General features: G+C 39.4%; 1 protein-coding gene across 5 annotated transcripts in view; it reads right to left on the bottom strand.

The window, feature by feature from the left end:
- The window catches only part of DLG5 (discs large MAGUK scaffold protein 5), a 98,263-nt gene that overhangs the window by 67,547 nt on the left and 14,332 nt on the right, over nt 1–16,384 (bottom strand). Inside the window, exon 1 of one of the 5 annotated variants that reach the window (XM_069019286.1) lies at nt 1,371–1,418. The exons of 2 other annotated variants lie outside the window; for them this stretch is intronic. The gene's annotated coding sequence lies outside the window, so the exon portion shown is untranslated. Of the gene's footprint in view, nt 1–1,288; nt 1,419–16,384 lie in introns of those variants that run through there. 2 more of the 5 variants (XM_069019285.1, XM_069019284.1) reach the window with 2 other exon arrangements.

Raw genomic sequence — 16,384 nt, 5'->3', positions numbered from 1 at the left:
TGGGCCAAACTTCTTTTTCTAACAAGAAACAGAACAAAGTAGTTGGAACACTCTTCTCAGAAAGCAGTCCATTACTGTTGAAGCACCAAACCAGCAACTGATTGAAGAAGTTACTTACACAATACCTCCTCATATGAGCCTGTTGGTTCTAATCTGGAATCCCTATTTTGCTACAACTTGCAAATCAGCTCACATCTACTGCTCTCAGGACTGCAAGAGATGTATCAACACAAGGTCTATGTAGGAGTCACTATTGAACGTGCCTCCTTTGAAATTAGTCATGTTGGGAGATATGACTTTTCCAAATCATGAATCTCTTGAAAAAGTGGTTCATGTTACTTGGTATGAAACTGAGCATAATGCTCAAGAAACTTCCTTGCAACCTTGAAAGGAGAGACATACTCCCCAACTAAGCCCTAAAAAAATGAACTCTCCTTATATTGCTCTTCATAGCTGGCTTCAATATTCAACCCTCACTCAGAAAAAAACATTGGGAAAGAAATGTCCCAAGATGGTTTCATTCAGCTATGTTACAGAAGGGATTTAAACTCAACTTTGTTGTGCTGTTACAATGGAAAAAACTATACATACTTTCATACAGAAGAGAACTCACATCCAAGCTTTTTCTGTCTCTGTTTACAGCAATTGTTACTTAAAATGCTAAGAGAAAAGATAAAGCTAAGCTAGAAAATTTAATTTAAATCTTCTTGTCACCCTGGCCAGTTAATTTTCGTCCCCAGCATTCTACTTCATTTAAGATAGCAAAAGTAAAGAAGAACAAAAAATACAGGTTTTTCCCTCCTAGTGCTGTAGATCAGGAAATCCTACTGCCAGCAGTAATTCCATATTAAATACACATATATTTATTCTGTAGGCAGAGCGTACAAGACTCTGCTCAGTAAGAGATGTAAGTCCCTGCTACCTATAGACTTCAGGCCCAAGTCCTTTTCAGGACATCCATAGTTACAGGAAGGTCATCAGACCTGTGTGAGTGCTACTTGCACATACCAAGTACCACAGACAAAGGAAATGTTGAATCTGTGGCAAAGTGATGGAGACCCCTCTCTAAACCCAGACAGACTGGAGCAATCATTCTGTGTGCATCTCTACAGGATCTTTCCAGAAATGTATCAGTTTCAAGGTAATAACATAACCAGACAACTCCAAGCACTGCTATGATCTCAGAAGATGGGGCGGAGAAAGTAACAATATCAGTTAAGAATATATTTGATCCATAGACTGTATTTTTCCAGAAGACAAACACACAGATATAAAAAAGAAACTGTACCTACGCTCTCATTCAAACAACGCGATTAAGTATGTCCTTAAGTACTCAGCTGTACTGAGTGATTATTACAGGAGTCTATTACCTATGAACTATTTACAAAAATAGTTTGGTGCAGAAATCCCCAGGTGCGAACTTCATGCCTCTTCTGGTTACAGCTGCACCGCCCACAACTTTTCATCCCTCACCGGAGATAACCTTCGGCTGTGACAAGGCAGTAACAACCTGATAACCTCCTCCATTGGCACAGGCACCGACAGGTTGTGTGTGAGCAGACCTCACCCCAACACACACAGGGAAATACACAGAAAAACACTGCTTAAGCTTCCTAAAGGTAAAAGTAACACATGTAACTTAAATCGAACAAAAACCCATCTTACCCCAAGCACCAGAGTGCTCATGCAAATGATCTCTCTACCTGGGAGCTAAGAATGCTGGGAAAAAAAGGAACTCATCTGGAAGCCATTATGGCACGAATTCCTGCTTTTTGCCTCTTCTCGGCAGGACATGACTGCTGCTACTTTTCCTTCTCTCTCAGTCATGGCAGGACAAGGAGAAGACAGTGTTCTCAGCCTCTGCTGTGGCTCAACAGAGTGGGGAGGCAAACCACACAGTGCTTTGCAATGCTGAAGGAGTTTCTTTGCTTAAACATAGATATTCCTAGTGGCTTCTTCTGGCTTCTAAATGACAAGGCCCTGTTTGGAGACTAAATCCATTTGAGTGTCTAGAGAGGACTCTTCCTACATAGCAAGTGTATCAACATGCTAGACAGGCCTTTTAGCTTTTCTGCAATTATTTTGGGAGAAAGCAACTGTAACTGCTGCAAGAATAACAAGTCACCTAGTGGCTAATGACTTACTTAGGGCCTTTTAAACCAAGAGGTCTGGGTTACCAAGCAAGCAGTTGCAGTAAGCTTACAAGGTATAGGTGGGAACTCGAGGTCCTAGTGACCAGCAGGCAGATTTTACTAAGCAGAGGACTTTTAGAACCCAAATTTTCACCCTAAGAGCAACTGTAAGGGTAGAGGGGGGAAAGGGGGGCAATGCCTGCAAGACAGATAGCTAAATGCTCTATCAATTGATGGAAAATTGACAGATGGCTCTATCAATTCTGGAAAAAGCTCTAAAGCTTACTGCACTGACAGTGTACTGCCAAAAGCCTGAAATCACACTCTGACAGGAAGCAGTAGCATTAGCATTACATGACAGCACACACTGAGCTTAATGGAGTGCAGCTGACTTCCTCGGAGTCTGTGGAAGAGACACAGGCTAAAAATTCAGCAAATGCTCTTGATGTCCAGCATGCTACTCCAAACACAAATATAATGCCCCAGTCCACTAAGGCAGTGACAGGAGAGAAGAAGAAAGAAAGAAAGAAAACAGGACTACACCACAGAAGAAGCAGAACATGGCATCTTGGACAGCAGAAGTGAGAGCTGTTGAGGGGAGAAAGAGTGGCCTCCCACCCAAGAGAGGTGACTAAGACATAAGTCAAGACTTGTTCTGACTGGGAAGTCACCTGCTTGTCAGAGAGGTCTGGTTTCTCCTTAACCATCTGTTACAATCCGGTTTAAACCCAGAAAAGCAAAGCAAACTAAGTCTCTGAGCATAAACTGAAAAGAACTTAGAAGGTTCAAAATATCCCCAGAAATGAGATTAAAACCAAACGAGGTTAGATGTTCTTGCCAAAAAATGGATGTATTTTATTTAATAGTATAAGAGGCAAAGAGAGGGGAAGAGAAAAGAAAGAGAGAAAGAAAAAGAAGTGTGTGGGGGGTGGGGGAACAGGGAGAGGTGACAGGGGTTAGGTGGAAGCAGATCACCCATCCGAGGGTCCCAATGACGTCTCATGGCTCCCCCTCCATCTGGTCTGCTCGTGGTGAGGATCCCCCATTGCCGCCATGGCCACACTGCTACATGCTGCCACACGCCATGTCACGCCACCACACGCCAAAGAGTGCAGAATCCCATGGATTAATACACACTGTGGGCCAGGTGGGAACGCCCTCGTGTCTCCCTTGCAGGGGCCGGCTTGACACTGTCCCTGGCAGCACTGAGGGTCTGTTGCATCATCTCTGGTGCAGGGTCTGGGGACCCCTTTGAGGGGGCCCCTGTGATGGGCCATGTCACCCCCTTCTGCTGTGGATAAGCTTCCCCCCCGCCGTGAGGACCCCTCAGCTGGGCTCCTCTGCACAGTGGAGGATGGGCAGTCACTGTGCCTCTGAGCAGAGGCTTTTCCAAGATACCCAAACCTCTCCTCCCTCCACCCCTTGGTTCGAGGGTCTGTTCGAGGGTCTGTTCGAGCCTGGCAGCTGATAGCCCTGGGGCTGTGATCCTCATCTTGGAGGTGTTAAGCCTGTGCTCAGTGAATGTCCCCAGCCCTGAGTTGTTACTTTATCTTCATCAGCAAGCAGTGTCAGGCCTCAGTCAGGGCCCCATTCACGGTGTGGTAGTCTTCTCTTCAGCTTTTGTAATACAGTTTTAAAAGTCCTTTAAGAAAATGTTGAAGTCATAAAATATAGTATTTCAGTCTCTGACACCATCTCTCATCTATGTTTTGGAGCAGAGGAACAAATGAAGATGCTGCCTCCCCACCAGCACCACTTGTCAGTCATGAAGGTTTAATATTCAGATTCACCTACTGATGGCAGCACAAAGGTGCCCTAAATAAACATGCCAGGTGGTCAGGCATAGCAGACTGCAAGACTTTGCAACCTCTTCATTTAACCATATAAACATCCATATTTCAATGATTCCACATCAACAACAGAAGAGGCAGTAAATACTGTGCCTCCAAAGGTAGCCTTGAACAGGCTTTGCTGTGCAGGCTTCATGGCAGACTTTGACCCCTCCTCTCTTCCTTAAGCCTTCAGAATACTGGCCTTCTTTACATCTTTTTCCTTGATCAGGTTCTGTAGATATTGGGGATTTTCCTGAAGAAGATGGTGTCAATAAAACCAGCTGCCATCAGGATCAAGTGTTCCATTTTGATTTCCATTTCAACAATACCTATGAGAATAGTGAGGTCAAGGGTGTGCAGAGGACACAAAAAACGTGAGGAGAATGGGTTTAAAAAAAAAAAAAGGTAAACATTCATTGCATCCATTGTTTTCCTCACATACACACGGTTTTCAGCATGAAACACTGACATACAGTCATGACTACACAATAATCAAAACCATGCAAATAATATAAACTAAGAAAAGGTTTCCCCCTAAACAAAACCCACCAAAAACCTGAAGTGAGATGAATTACAATGCTACAAGCACCCATTACCACCATATATTTGAAAGACATTACAATGAAGACCAAATTCTACTACTCTGTAACATGAAAAACTGTTTAGGAAATGATAATGAAGACACAGGTTGAGAAGGATCACTGTTTACCACAGGACTAAAATCTCCCCTGACATGAATTACAGCCATCTTTGATACTGCAACTCTTCACTACAGGAAAAGTTTCGCCACTTTTTTCTTTATTCTCACATAGTAGTGCATCATCTGCTGTTGTTACAGGTATTCTTATTCTACATTGCCATTAGATAAGTCAAGAATATTCCAGATACTTAAATTACAAAAAACTAGGTTACATTCAATCACAGTTTTTCCACATCCACTTATTCTTATGTTGCTGCACGATTTTAATGTTAAGAATACAGAGTAGAAAAAATAAAAAGGAAATGTAATTGTGTAAACAGAAGTATGTAAAAGCAAACAGATGACTGGAGTTCAGATCAACAGTTCCATCTTTTCTAATAGTGCTATAAATCACAAATCCCTCATGGGAAATACTACATCTTCTCTCTGCTTGGATAATATCTTCCAAAAATCGACATTTTGAGTACATTAGAAGATACATTAAAAACAACCGTGAATATTGGTTTGGATCCATTAGAAAGTAGTTCACATTTCAAAATCCACAATGCAACAAATCCCAAAAGGGTTTTAATTTGTACAAAAGCATATAACCATCTCTTTTCTTTCACAAATAACATCACAGGAAAACTTCAAAGAAAATTTAAATTCCTCAACTGTAAAGAGGGTTGATAGCATGTAGCTCTTTAAATCGTTGCTTTCCCTTCCTGTGCTACCCTTTTTCCTGATGGGAAAACAAATCTTGCAACTTTGCACTTAAAGGGCTAAATTTGCTTTTTAATTAGAGATGCTTGTGCTGATTCTGTTTTATTTAAAATGCAGAGATCCTTCCAGAAACACTTAATAAATCAGTACTTTAGAAAAAAATTAAATGCACAGAATTAAGATAATTGAAATAAATGAGGGAAAAGAAATCCAAGCTACTGCAAAGAGCCCGAAAGTAAAAAAAAACAAAAACAAAACAAAAAAAAAAAACCCACCCCAAACACCCAACAATTTCTTTCCAGCCAGAGGAAACATTTATGACTTCATGGACTTTCACAGAGGTCCAGGCTTTTTTGATCAAGAGCAAAGTCAGATTACCTACCTGCTACTATCTTCAGTATGACAACGGGATGAACTAGACAGATTTAATCCCATGAGCACTCTTATTTTTTGGCATGCTCTCTGTATATATCCAGTTATGTATCCTGACAGGTGAGAGTTTGAGGTTGGTCATATTTATTTATCTTTCAGCTTCATAAAGCATGCTTTTCTCCATTCTCTAGACAGATTACCAGAGGGAAGGGTCTCAATGAACAAATGCACATTAACACTTGAGAAAACAAACAAATAAAACCCCACACAAACCCTCTTCACCTACCCAGAGTTCCTATCTCAGTCCCCCACACTATTAACAAGTCCAAGCATCAGTCCTATGATACAATACGCAATACATCAAAGTTGTTACCTTCAGGCAGGCTAATAGGAAAAAAAACTAAAGCTGGTGACTTGCCACCAGCTCCACATACATAAAACCCAGGAGCTGATCAGTATTTGCAACTATTCAAGAGAAACTGAGCAGAAGCACCCTCCCAGGCATACAAGAAAAGCTTTACAATTCAAAACCGAGCTCAGTTTGCATACAAGAACATCTGGAACCCGTTCATTCTACATCAAGAAGTTTCCCCATCAAAAAGCACAGCTTTGAGTGCTTTTTGGTGATGCCATCAGACAGCAATTATGACACGTAAAGAGAAGCCATCAGGAAAGTTTTGAAAAATTAAACCGAGTATCTGAGCTACCACGACCCTTTGAAGAGATGAGCAACACCCCTTTACTAAAAACCTGTATTAGGGAAATATGTTGTTTTAAACAAGTCGGAACAAGCCCTACCTGGTTATAGAACTTACCTCCCTCCTGCTGCTTTTAGGCTGAACCCCTGTAATTATTCCTAGAAGTGCAAATACTAACCACTATTATTACTCACTTGACATTTGGGCACAGCAGATCAGCATTATCATCTGGTTTTCAAGGCAGGATGATTCTAGTCACAAAGTGTTCTTAAAAAGTCACCTCCCTGGTTCCTCAGCTCGAGCAAAAAGGACAAGCATTTGCACAGGTTAAATGATCACTCACTGATTCATGCCTGCACAGCAAGTAGTGCACTCTGGCCAGAATTCATCACAAACAAAGTGTTGGTAGATTGGCAACTGGGATGCTTTGTCACACACAGAAACACAACTGCACATTTATCACCTACACGAATTAAGAGCGGATGCAAATAAAAGCAATATCCAGCATAACCAGCACATAAGTAGCAGTGATAATGGACAGCTAAAGGGAACATAAGACTCAAAATGATTCAAAGAAATTGCAAAGATAAACATTCAAACTGGAAGACTATACACAAAACGACCAGGCCATTATGTTTTACTGGCACATCTAGTGAGGCACTGGAATTTGCTTTGCGTTTTCAAAAGTGGATCTTCCAAAGCATTCCCTTTCTCTTGGATGGGGAAAAAACCAACTACTAGAACTAGTAGAAACAGGATAAGGAAATCCACACTGGCACCAGCAAAGTTATTCTTGGTTCATTAAGACAATGGAAAGCAACAACCACACTCCACGTTCCCCCTACTAGTAGACCTGTTGACCCCTGTACTATTCTTATCCCTCTGAAGTGAAGGTGTATCCTGTCTCCTCCTTACATCTCACTGCAGAAACAGATCTGCTACTAGCCCTTCATCATCATCTTTCACAGCTTTCTGAGACACTGTTTATCTTCTTGCTGAAACCAACCTCTATAATTTTCCTACTTTTAAATTTTTGTTTGTCTTAGCAAGAAAAAGGCAAGAATTTTCATTACTCTGGGGGGGGGGAGCTCTTATGATTAGTATTTTTGGAGAAGAGAAAGAAAAGCTGCATTCTGAAAGCAAACAGACCAACTTTTATAGGACCAGAAACACCCTGCCATGGCCTTGGCTCCTAATACACATACAATAATCTTTAAAAGTACCCATCATCTCATCAGTATTCCTGTTTCCTTCCCAGAAATCTAATACCGTATTTTCAAAACTAGAAATCATGCCTGTATCTTTTACTTTTCAAGAAATGAGCTAAGGAAAACACTTGCACATGTTTGGTTTTGTTTTCTGGTTTGTTTTTTTTTTTTTTTTTTAATAGAATACTGTTATCTGAAGGATGCATGTTCATTAAGTGGAAAAATTTAAGTCTTAACTGGCAACAAGAGGCAGCACAAAGGTTGATTGCATATTTAATTCAATTTACCAAGGTGGTATTTCTGTGTTATGAGTTAAACAAACAGATGTCACTTGGAACAAATGACAATGGTTTTCTGTTGCAAGTCTTGGCACAGAACAATAAGGTGGCTTGATTAATTTCTTTAAAAATAAATTTAAAAAATAATTAAGTGTCACTGTTGATACACAGAAGCAAGATTATGTTTACCTTCTTAAAACTATGAAGTGTTAAAAAAAATTCCAACCTCTATACCTGAGGTCAAGATCAACATTATCTTATGCCAAGTGCTGTAGCCTACATTTATAAAAGCATGAATACTGATCTAGTGATGACTGAAAACATTATTACTGGTTTTAAAATTTCAGATTAAAATTTGTTAAAACACACATGTCCATAGACTATACATATATTGTTCTTCCCACAAACAATGACAATAAAGAAGAAAGATAACAGATGGGTTTTGACAGCCAAAAGTTTTAGCCAGCAATATTCAACACAAAAAGAATAGAAATCAACCTTAACAACTGTTAAATTACTGAGTCTTTTTCGCTAAATTAATGGGAAGCAGAAAGCTTTCTGAGAAACAGAATCACTCATAGTAGCTCAGTCTTTTTTCCAGTGGCTATCCATAAAAAACTGCATTTTAGTGAGTGACACAGGCATAGAGAAAGAGGATAAAAAAGAATGGGTAATAGACTATTTGCAATACTACATGCTAATTAACAGCAGGAATAGGTCTGGAGAAAACGCTGTGGTGTGAAAGGAAATGTTCACCTATTCAGGAGTAACAGCAACATTGACACATTCTTTAGTGTTTTGCTCTCTATGCTGAACTTCCAGGGCACTTGAAGGAACCTCCTGCATCCCTGTGACTAGGTCAAAGCACAGATAGCATGAAGTGAAAATAATGCAAAGAACAAGGGCAGAAGGGAAAAGTAGGGAAGTTTTCTCGACTGCTTTCTGAACCGTGTCAGGGCACAAGAGCTCTCCTGCCACTGTGACCACTGATCTCACTGTGACAGCTCAGCCTGAAACACAGCTCCCAACTTCACACATCCATAACAAGAAGCTGGTATAGAATACGAAAAATCCAGAAACCAAATCAGAGTCATGAAGGCATGATAAATCTTTAAATGGCTGACACCTTTTCCATGTAGTTTATTATTAAGCTAAATTATGTTAAAACCTAGACAGTAAAACACCAATTTGAAACCAAAAAATTGTTAGCACATCAACTTTTTTCTACTACAAAACTTTCAGCAAACTCAAAGAAAAAAAATATCCTGGATAGAGTTTCAATGTAGCATGGATATGCTCTCCATGGGTCTAGTCAAGCAACATTAAAGCTCTAACAGTGTGTTTTAAGAGGAGTAAGATTCATGACCCAGAAGCCCTAAAGAAAAAACCACAACTTTTGTTTTAAAAAGTCCTGTTGCCTCTGTGTTTACAAGAATGGCAGAAAATCTGTCAGCATGGCTTCTACACACAAAGAAAACTGGAATGATAAAACCCACTCTTCTTACCAAGACAGAAGCTCCAGTATGGCAGTATTGTGGTTGTTAGAAAGGCAGGCCTATAAAATTCTGCTTATTGTCTGAATAGAAGTACTACAGAGGAATGTTGCAAAAATTTTCTAAGGAGATTTAAGAGTGCTTTTAAATTGCTGGACAAAGGGACGAAATTGAGAACCTGAAGAAAGCTGATCTACAACTGGAGCCAATTTCATTTGTCTCGATATTCCTGTGTCTACTCAGTCAACAAATGCTGTAATGTGAAACATAGCAAAAGCAGTATTTACTTCCCACATAAGTTATATGTCTCACATAAATTAAGTTCTATGTCAGTGAAGCAAACAGTAAAGGCATATTATCCCTGTCCCTGTGTTTTCCTGCAGACTGAAAAAGCTGCTGACTGTTCAAATCTTAGTCTTCACACCAAGGTGACAGAGATCCCCGTTCTGTTTATTTTTCATCAAAACAGACAGAAGAGCTCTTTATAACTTGCAGGAGGCATAGGCTCCTCAAAAGCTGAGCCTCAGCACAGCACCAGCAGAAGACAACTGCTGTGCACCATCTAATGTTTATTTTCATCTTTAGTGACTTTTTTTTGGTGTGGAATAAGAAGCTAATGTGCCGGATGCTATTCATGTTTGCAAAACTTTGAACCCAGTTAATTTATTGCAATTTGCTCATTTTGAAATCTGTTCTCACTACTGAAATACTACACTGATTATTGCACCAGTTAAAGAACTGAAAACTGGTATTATTTTGGCTTCATATATCCAGTAAAAGCATGATCTCCTTCATCTGAATGTCTCACAGTGGTGTACATTACAGATGTGTCTAGGAACCTGTGTGTGTGTGCGTGTATATACAGGTACAAAAAACTCTGGGAAATGCTTTCAACATCAACTACACATCTCACTTTCCTCATTAAAAGTATTTATTTTAAAGTAAGTTTGATTATGAATAACAGCTTCATAAAAAAACAACAGCTCTGCACTGCAGCCCCACTTCTGCCTTCAATACACGAGGTCTTCTAGAAAAGCCTGGCAAGCTTCAGAATTGCGGCTTTCAGCCATGCCCCATTTGACACACACTGTGCAGAACCAACATTGTGCCAATAAATTAACTTCCACAGCAAAAAGCTATGCCACTCAATCCAAAATATAGGCTGTAGCATGTTCAAAACACAGCAACTTCCACCTGATTCTGCAGCTGCAAGCTCAAGACTTCCTTACATGCACTGCCAAAACTCTCCCATGAGATCTCCAGGAAAAGTTCCACGAGATTTAAAAAAAAAAGAATAAAATAATCGAGGGTGTGGGAAGGATGATACAGAAATGAAAACACCATGTCTGAGGACAGTGACTCGCCAGACCTCTGTTTACATACATGTCACTTGCAGAAAGCCCTGATGTCAAAGCCAGGTTTGCAATGCTTTCATTTTTCAGCCTCTGCTACTAATAAGACTGTATCTTCTATACATGATTATAAATGGAGGAAGGTATAAATTGACACGTCACACTTGCACACACAGGACTTCAACATCCCACTTAGAAGGACCCCTTTCCTTTCTATCACATTCTATATGACACACATGCAGACCAATGACATGCTTGAAATTTTTTTGACATGCCATTTTAGCTACTGGCAACCTGTTACCAGAAATCACTTAGCAGTTTGTCTCTAGAAAAGCTGACTGCCTAGGAACCAACATAAGACCTGAGAAGCTATCCAACAGGTACAGGTTCTATACACAACTAAAAAGGTAATGTGGTTCAAGGAGAAATTACTTCACAGCACGTATGTGGCGGTAGAACATATATCCTGGGCTGGGGATGGGATGAACACAAAGACACAAATACTTGTTTTGGAAGGAAAAAAAGAATTCTCCTCCCCCATGTTTTGCTTTTAATCAGTCTCCACACAAACACTGGAAGCCAGGTTGTTGGGACTTCAGTTAAGAGCTTCCCATGCTGCTGAACACAGAAAGAGGGAAGTAGGTTATGACACTACCACAATCAAACCACAAGAAAACTATGATTTTGGCCTCAGAATGTTTCACTTCTTCATGCTGCACAACTCTTAGCACGAACCTTATAAAATAATGGCTGGATTGAACATTTGACTTTGATTTGCTAGCCAAAATGTTTATCCTTCTTTAAAGGAGTTTTGGCAATTTATTTCAATTTGTTTCTGCTTGTAAACAGCAATTTGCTGTATTTTACAGCCAACTTACTGCAAAGAATGGCTGAAATAAATCTATCCACTGTTCATCTAACCACAGATCAATACTATCAAAAATTGAATCCCTCAGAAAAGGTGAAGAGTAACATAAAGGAATTACAAAAGGAAAAAAGAAGCGCTACTCAAAATTTTTCACAACCTTTAACCATTTCCTTTCCAAAACCAAGCAGAAAGCCAAAGGAATACCAACAAGAGCCCATAAAGATACTCAACACCAATGTAACCATTTAACTTTCCAATACCTTTCAGTGAAGCTTTACAGTAATGCATTTCTGCTTCTGCTCTCTTCCAACTCATCTTCCTTCTCAGCTCCAAAGATTACAGGTTGATTGTACAGAGAGTATCTCATATATGCTGCTCCCAAATCCTCCCAACCCAGCTAAGCTTTGTCATTATCATGATGTTATTGTCTTCCTCATCAAGTCCGTGTTCCACAAACAGGTCTTGGATTAAAGACAGACAAGTTTGCTTAATAACCATAGTCATTATCACCTGGTTTCAGATGCTGCCTGCATAACACTTCATTTTCCTTATTTCTACTCTGTTATACCTATAATTGTATTTGTTGCCCTCTTCAGTATTGCTTTTGGGATGAATGAGATCAGCAAGCAAGTACTCATAAAACGAAGTAAGCTTTAAGCTCAAGTTAATGCAAGCTTGAAAACAAAAAGTCAGAATAAGAAGCTATCAGAGAAAGCACACAGGAAATGTTATTACAAGCAACCATATTACTTTTGCCAAGCACTGTGTATGTACCAACATATATTCTATGACTATGATCAGACAATTGAGCTCAGTCCCTGTGATTTAAAAATATAAGCTAATATAATGCTGTGGTGTGGGGGGCTAGAGAAATTATAGTTCTGTATGCTCAACAACCAAGTATTACTGGAACACTACTAGTCAAGCTGCAGAAGGAACTTACACTAATAAGTGGCAAGAAGTTATAAAATCAGCACCAACAATCCTAAGAGCAGTGTCTGAATAAATGAAACACAAATTCATGTCTTGCATGCCAATCAGTTTAGATACAGGTTCAAAATACTTCATGTGCTTCCTGGCATGGCAATATTCTTCTAAAGCAACATCTCTGTAACCACACAGATTTTCGGTTTTCCAAATAGTTGGAATCATAAGGCAGTGTGCACATATCAACATTTTTCTGTTTAAAATTTTATTCTCAATAACAGAACAATTATCAACAGAGGTCTGGAGAAAACATTCCAGTGTTAGTTTTAACTATGAGTAGAAGCTTTTGTCCAAGAGTGACTGAAAAGAAGAAGTAAAAAAAAACCCAAAACAACACAAAAAAAAACCCAAAAACAAACAAAAAACCCCCACAAAAGCCCCAAAGAAAGAAACAAACTACAAAAACCCCACCCCAACTAATTAACCAAGCAAACCCGAACTACTTTCTAGTAAGCTTTACAAGAAACATCACTGGTACAAACTAAAACATAAGCAGATTTCCTGCAATAACACAGGCTGAAAAGCCTAAGTCTGCTAACTCACCCAGAAACTACTGCCATATTTCAGGCACTACATACTGTGCACAGAGCACGGAGCAGACACCTTCCCAGCCAAAACCAAACAGAACACCCTGCAAATATTGCCTGGACCTTGTGGTACCAGTGGCAAGGTACCCCAGAGTGCCGGCTCTAGTGCCGCGCAGGGCAGCCGGCGGCTCTCGCGGTCCTCGAGCAGCGCGACAGCCCGGGCACAACAAAGGGCTGTTGTTCCGCGGCAGCAGCAGGCGGCAGCTGAACCAGTTGGCCCAGTACCCTACCGTGTCTGTGGGACATCAAAGGCTGGCTGTGACCTAAGCAGACAATTAGGATGCGTGGGTGTAGAGTTACAGAGTTCCAAGAGGTCACTCACGGATGAATTTTAGCGCTGCAGTACAACCCCTTTATAAAGCAGTATTACTGGCTTTGCGCAACCAGCCTTCAGGCTGATCCCAGATCTAGGGAAGTGACTGCAACGCTACTTTACTTTTTTTTCTGTATAAAGTTTACTGCAAAATTAAAGCGCAATTCCTGAGATGAGCTAGGTAGCTTAAACATATATACAACAAATTTAGTTTGCAAAGGACAGATACTGTGTTACCTTCTCTTACAGAACCATGTAACCAAGTTAACCAAGACACTGACGAGGAAAGGAGGGAACAGCTGTAATTAGCAAGGACAACAATCACACCCTATTGCCAGACACGCAAGCTGCAGCAATAAGGTACAACACTCCAGCACTAAGTAAGGCTTGTAAGTTCTATAAATATGGTGTAAACATAAATTCAAGAAATACCTCCTTACAAAGAAGCCCAGTTGTTCTTTGCGCTCCGCTGAAGACACCACCAGCATCAACACCATCTATCCCACCACACAGCACTGCCCTTCTCACCACCTCAATCCCAAGGTGCTGTCACAGGACCATTTCCTCTCTCAGTTCTGCTGCTCCCCAAGACACAACTCTCCTCATTTAACCACCAGTTCCAAATGTGCATGCCAAACTAATAAAGACAGATCTGAAGCAGAAAAAACTGGGCCAAGATCACAACACCTCTATACCATGCCAGTCATTTAATCACATAAAGACAAGAAGCTCTTAGATTATACAGTAATTAAAATATCAGAACAGATTTCTTTCTTCTTCACTCTTAGTATGGCTCCAGCAGTAAGGCTAAAGAACACTTGCTAATCAAATTAGCTCAAGTCAGGTACTCTGAACAGTTACACATCCTTGTGGCAGACCTTCATGCAATCCTGTACTTGGGGATTCACACTACAACTGGTATACAAATCTGCATATTTTTGAATTTTCAAAATACATTATGTCTGGAGTAAAAAATAACTTAATTTTCCTGATTTTTAAAGGATCTTAAAAACTATTATCCCATGATTCAGGTGCTTAATAGAAGTTTCAAATAAAAACACTGAAATCCTGAGGTTTGAAAAATATCTTCATGCCTTTGCTTCAGTCCAGCACCTTATTTCACATTTAAGATGATTCCCCTGTAGGATATTCAACAGCAGCAAGGAAGCGCCAAGAGAGAGCATTTAACTTCCAAATGCTGCCAAACTGGAATGCAACTGACACTATAAGAAAGCAAATTTTGTTTGCCAATTATCATATCAGGAACTCAGGCACTGGTTTAACAACATTAGGGTCACACTTAATCATCCTAACTCATGTAAGCAGCAATATCTGAATACAACCCAAGAGACAAAGTGTTCTCTTGCTAAAGACGAGCATATGCTTATGCACCTTGTTAAGCCAAACTGAATCTTTCAAGTGATGCTGTTTGAGGAAGCTCTTTAGAACTTCCTCTTTTTTTTTTTCCTTCCCCCTCTTTTTTTCTAAGACCTAAAAGGTTGTATTATTGAAACTCACTTCATCTGAAGAAAAATCTCTTGGGATCAAACTACTGTTTTTACAAGTTAAAAAAAACAAAGCAAACAAACAAACAAATCCAACAGCAAAGTTACACTGTAGCACTTGACATGAAATTAATAAAAATGAAACATTTTCCTGCTTTTTCTCTTCTTAACTCATTGGAACAGACAAAATTTCTCTACCAGTTTTCACCAAAATGCATCCTGAGAGTTCCCAGAACGTCATAATTCTTAACTCTTGAACATTTAATTAAATACTCCCAAACCACAACTTTTAGGAACAGATCTATTTCAGTCAGGACACCACCAGAACACAGGAGTTAAATGTAACAACCTTACCATGGATAGTTCAATCTCCATATGGTAGTTCAAGAACTGAACTATATATTTCTGAAAAACATTATATTTTACAGAATAAAATTTGATTAATTACACTAATTAGAATATTACACACCCAACTCAAAGGGATTTAATACATTCATGTCAGAGCTATGTTCAAAAGCAGAAAATCTCAAAACATAGAACAGCACTATTTTTCATAGCATTCAATAACCTTTGAAATGTTACTGTGATCACAAAAGTAATTTCTACTGCTTTTTCCTTCTAATTAAAAAGCCAAAGAGCAATAAACAAGATGACAGAAGCCAAGAGTAAGATGAAGAGAGAAACAAACCAGATGGGAATATATTTATATATACTTAAGTTATTCACAAATTATGAAAAAAGAAATATCAAAATCTTTTCATTTGCCTTATAATCAGTGTTCTTTTCTAAAAGAGTTTTCAGATATTTTTATATAAAGAGGATTGTGAATTCTAATTAAGATATAGCTGTAAGCCAGGATCCTCCATCATACAATTAACCTTAAATCCAGCCTCTAGCCGAGCAGGGTGCAGATGGAGATAGACAGATGTAATTACAAAGTCCATCAGCAGTAAGCCACTGGGAGAGGTTGCAGGCTTTCCTGTATTTCTACTTTGTACAGGGTGGTAGGCTATTTTTGTCAAAATATACCAGGAAGACACAGCTACTGTGATATAGTCACAGTACTTTTATATTAACTTGAGCTTGCATTGTATACTATAAAGCACTAATTTTGAAAAAAATTACAACTGCATTCTTATTTCTGCAGGCTGCACTGTCTCACAGAGTGCTGGAGTAAGTACGGCATTGCCAGCTTCATTTCTGTCCTTCAGGATCAGCTCCTCCCTTCTCTGCTTCAGACCTCACCTCTGCAACTGTAAAACTTTATTCTACCACCATTCTGAACATGTAAAATGAGATTAACTGTAGAAAAAACATCATTTTGAACCTAAATTCGCAAAAAAAAAAAAAAAAAAAA

This window comes from Aphelocoma coerulescens, chromosome 6, assembly GCF_041296385.1.
Source record: "Aphelocoma coerulescens isolate FSJ_1873_10779 chromosome 6, UR_Acoe_1.0, whole genome shotgun sequence".
Taxonomy (NCBI): Eukaryota; Metazoa; Chordata; class Aves; order Passeriformes; family Corvidae; genus Aphelocoma; species Aphelocoma coerulescens.
The sequence above is the reverse complement of the archived record's forward strand: the minus strand, read 5'-3'. Positions and strand labels throughout refer to the sequence as shown.